Raw genomic sequence first — 4,900 nt, forward strand, 5'->3', positions numbered from 1 at the left:
TCCCGGAGTTGAATGCATTCCTCTATGTTGTGGCTGTGGTCACGATGGTAGAGGCAGAACTTGTTAGGATTGTTCTTCACGGGGTGCGTGTGCATCCTCTCTGGCCTTGGAAGCTGCTCTCTGACTTCCATCAGCACTTGAGTTTTTGATGCGTTGAGGGGGGCATAGCTGCGGAATCTTCCTGGAGGAGACCCCCAACGGATCCGACGTTTCGGGCTTCTCTGTCTGCGCGCTTGGGGAGGAGTCTGGGTGTACTTGTGCCCAGGGGGAGTTTAAGAACGTGGCCGAGCTTCTCTCACCCCTTTCTTGACTACGGGCTTATTCGAGTCTCCCACCTGCCGCTCTCTCGCGATCTCCTCGTCCTTCATCTTGAAAGCTTCTTCTGCTCGGGCGTACCCCTCGGCCCGAGCCAACAAATCAGCAAAATCCTTGGGGTACTTCTTTTCCAGAGAGAATAGAAGGTCGTTCTTCTGAAGGCCGTCTTTCAGAGCGACCATCGCGACCGATTGGTCCAAGTTCTGGACCTCCAACGTGGCGACATTGAAACAGTTGACGTAAGTCCGAATGGACTCCCCCTCCCTCTGCTTGATGTTGATGAGGGACTTCGAACCCTTCTGGGGATGCCGGCTGCTAACAAAATGAGCCACAAACTGGTGGCTCATCTGATCAAAGAAAAAGATGGTACCCAGCTTCAACACCGAGTACCAGTTTCTCGCCGCTCCCTTCAAGGTGGATGGGAAAGCTCGGCATAGGATGACGTCGGACGTGCCATGAAGCAGCATCATTGTCCGGAAGGCCTCCAGATGGTCAACTGGGTTCGAAGTCCCGTCATAGCTTTCAAATTGAGGGAGCTTAAAATTTGGCGGGATCGGTTCCTGTATGATCATTTGAGAAAAGGGAGGGTCAGTATAAATATCCTCACCATAAGCAGGGGGAGCGTGGCGGAGTTCTTCGATCTGTCGGTTCATCTCCTAGAGCCTTCGGTCCAGAAAATCCTCTCGACTATGGGTCTCGAGGGTCTTCTGGCAGAATGGAGGTAGAGATCTTCCAGGGGTGGAATCGTGATCTGACTGAGGGCTCTCCACCCTCAGATTCATCTTTCCAAAAAAGATGGGGCGGCTGGCCCAAGTGGCCCATCCTACCATCAGATTTTAGAGTTTCGATGATATTCTCTCCAGTCGCACTGACGCCTACGGCTGTTGCTGCTGCTGCATGGCCTGTACCGCTTCAGCGAGGCCTCTGACCTACTGGGCCAGTAGGTCAAATTATTCTACGCCAACCATCGTTGTCGGAGGAGGAGGAGGAGGCTGAAAAACTGGAGGTGAGGTCGGAGCCTGAGATCTGGCCGTGGAGGCCGTGGATCACCGTGTGGATGCTTTGCGGGGAGGCATCGGGCAAAGATCTAGTGGGGGAAGGAGGAGAGGACGTCGGAAAAGATGACTGGAGGTGGTCCCGTTGAGCGCTCCTTTAAGAATAAGGGTACTGTGAAGGTCAGGCCCCTTCCTCTAGCGCTAATCCTGTTGGTGCAAAAATCCGCCTACATCGGAGAAGCTGGAGTCGAGGGAGTCGCGGTCGTCGTCGGGACCTGCAAAGAAAGTCTAAATCGGAGTTGGGGGTGCTCCGGCAGGACCCTCCGATCTCAAGTCAGTTCTCTACCTCAACAGGAATGGAGTGCTCGAATGAAAATTTTAGCAGAGTTTTGAGATAGAAAATGAGAGCTTAGAGAATAACGTATCTGGGGTCCCCTTTTTATAGGCAGAGGGTGCAATAGATAATAGCGACATTTGTAACCGTCTGGCAGTGGGCCGTTCGGGGCCAGGAGGAGTTTGTTATGAAGAGTAGTGGAGTGGAATCGTGGCCATCACTATGACCTGCCACGTGGAGTCTGTTGTGGGGAGTGAAGTGACGTCCGTTGTCACGACTTGCCAGAGGATGGAGGAGCCGCGTGGTATCCGTCGCAGGAAGTGGAGCAGAGTCGTGGCCATTACTGTGGCCAGCCAGGGAGTGATGGAGCCGTGCGGAATCCATCGCAGGAAGTGGAGCAGAGTCATGGCCGTTACTATGGCCTGCCAGGGAGTAATGGAGCCGCACGGGATCCGTCGTAGGAAGTGGAGCAGAGTCGTGGCCGTTACTGTGGCCTGCCAGGGAGTAATGGAGCCGCGCGGGATCCATCGCAGGAAGTGGAGCAGAGTCGTGGCCGTTATTATGGCCTGCCAGGGAGTAATGGAGCCATGTGGGATCCGTCGCAGGAAGTGGAGCAGAGTCGTGGCCGTTACTGTGGCCTGTCAGGGGGTCCAGACCTGTCGGCCGAAGTTCGGTTGAGGTGCCTGGCGGAGAGAGGTAGCTATCCATCTGAGAGGAGCTTGGATGCTGCAAATCCTGTTGGGTGCCTTGGGCGTAATGGCAGCAGGCGAGAATCGCTTGCCGTAGGAGCTCGGTCAGAGGCTTTCTGCAGACGCAGTCCGATTTCGCACAGACTTCGACAGAGGGCCGATCGGCGGTGGATGTCGGATGGCGCTGGAGAGGTTCGTCCACAATGGAAGCTCGGATGAAGGCTTATGGTGGGAATCCGGCACGGACCGCTCGTGGTAGAAATTTGAAGTAGATCGTTTGTAGTAGAAACTCGGAGTGGGTCATTTGCGGTAGGAGCTCAGAGTCCGGCCCTTATAGGAGCTCGGGGTGAGGTAGGAGTCCGGATGAAGTCTACCTGCAGCCGGAGTCGGGGACGAAGTCCGGCTCCCGTAGGAGTCTGGATGAAGTCTTCTTGTAGTTGAAGCCGGGGACGAAGTCTGGCTCCCGTAGGAGTCCGGATGAAGTCCACCTGCAGTCGAAGTCGGAGACGAAGTTCGGCTCCCGTAGGAGTCCGGATGAAGTCTTCCTGTAGTTGAAGTCGGGGATGAAGTCCGGCTCCCGTAGGACTCCGGATGAAGTCTTCCTGCAGCTGGAGTCAGAGACGAAGTCCGGCTCCCGTAGGAGTCCAGATGAAGTCTTCCTATAGTTGAAGTTGGGGATGAAGTCTGGCTCTCGTAGGAGTCCGGATGAAGTCTTCCTGTAGTTGAAGCTGGGGACGAAGTCCGGCTCCCGTAGGAGTCCGGATGAAGTCCACCTGCAGTCAAAGTCGGGGATGAAGTCCAGCTCCCGTAGGAGTCCGGATGAAGACTAGAAGGTGGTCGACCACCGTCGGGACTTGGGTGAAGTTCGCCCGTCGTGGAGAATCCAGCCTACACTGGTGGCAGTTTATCCGTTGGCAGAACTTGGGAACGTTACGGAGGCTCGACCGCCGGAGAGGTTCGGGAAGATGTCGCCGAAGGTCGGACGTCGGTAGAACCCCTGGAGGGTCACTCCTGGCATGAACTTTGGCTGGGGGGGGGGTATTTTATACCCAACAACTAGGATTTAAATATGATATATAGCATGCATGCATTTAAATTAGAAATTCGAATTTGAATAGTAAACACTTTACTGTAATGTGTTCAGAACATAATACCTTTGTGCGGGTAGTAGATCGCCATAATCTGATAACCGTCGGGAGAGTCTGATCATCATGATGCAGCCACATAGTGTGTCTGACCTCTGCGGATCGTCCACACGAAGCTCCCGGTCTGATCGATTCCTCACGAGTGCTAGCTCGTTGTAGAGTCCTTTCGACGGCCGATGCTGATCAAACTCCTTCGATCGATGTCTGTCGATTCTTTGGATGCTCTGGATCATCAACAGACATGCTTTAGAGGATGTTGAAGATCTCTTAAAAATTTGGTGGGCTCACGACACTCGTAGCTCACCTTCTCACTTCCCGAACTCTAGGCTGAAACCCTGAAGAACTCACTGAAACCCTGCGCACACTTTTTCTTTGTTTTCTTTCTTTTTCTCTCGAAAGGATATAGACCTTCACCTTATACACAAGGATTCCTCACGCCTAGATTTTCTCTTCAAAATTTTTCTTTCACACACCCCACTCTTCTCCTCCTTTTAAAACAATGTCAAATGTCTTATCCACGTGAGAGGATAAAGATGAGTAATTGCACATTTGAATTCAAATTAAATTTTGAATTCAAATGGAAACCAATTTATCCCTATCCACTAAGGGCATGAGAAGAGGAGGGCGTGGCTTAATTTGTGCATGAGTGATTTCATGAGAAACATTTTCTCATGTAATAAATGGGGCGCTAAAAGAGGATAAGGTCAAGGTGCTAAGATTGGTTGCTCATTCAAATTCAAACTTTGTTTTGAAGTTGAATGGCCAACCAATCATCCTTATTCACTCATTTGGTGCATTAAATTAGGGCATGAGGAGGGCTTTGCATGAGAAAAAATTCATGAGAACTTCCTTCTCGTGAATTCAAATGGGCGCAGTGGAAGTGAGGTGGCGCAAGGAGAATGGGTCAAGGTGGTTTCATTATTTAAACCAACCTAATTGAACCAAATAAGTTAGGCCCAATTAGACTAATTTAAACTCAACTTAATTAGGCTTAATTAGGCTTAATAAAATCCTAATCAAATCAGAAATTGATTAAGCTCAACCCCTGATCAAATCAGGGATCAAACCATCTCGACGATTAGGTCAACTCTTAACCTAATCGGGTCAAACCCAACTGAATCCAATTCAATTGGACTTGATCCAAAAATAATTACTCAATCAAATTGAGTTAATTAATGATCAAATCACTAATTAAACCTCTCATAAATATTGAGTCCAAATCTGATGGGTAATCGGGCATCAAAATTCATCGATATGTAACCCTGATCGAAGAGTCCCAAACCAGTGGGACTCTTGACCCCGGTACCCAAAATGTGTGGGACTCATGATCAAAGAATCCTGATTCTCGATCACAGAGTTCCAGACATGTAGGACTCATAGTCCATGAGCATTATGACTCTTCATCAGCCATCAGATCAGATA

The sequence above is a fragment of the Elaeis guineensis genome, chromosome 15 (assembly GCF_000442705.2).
Source record: "Elaeis guineensis isolate ETL-2024a chromosome 15, EG11, whole genome shotgun sequence".
Classification (NCBI taxonomy): domain Eukaryota; kingdom Viridiplantae; phylum Streptophyta; class Magnoliopsida; order Arecales; family Arecaceae; genus Elaeis; species Elaeis guineensis.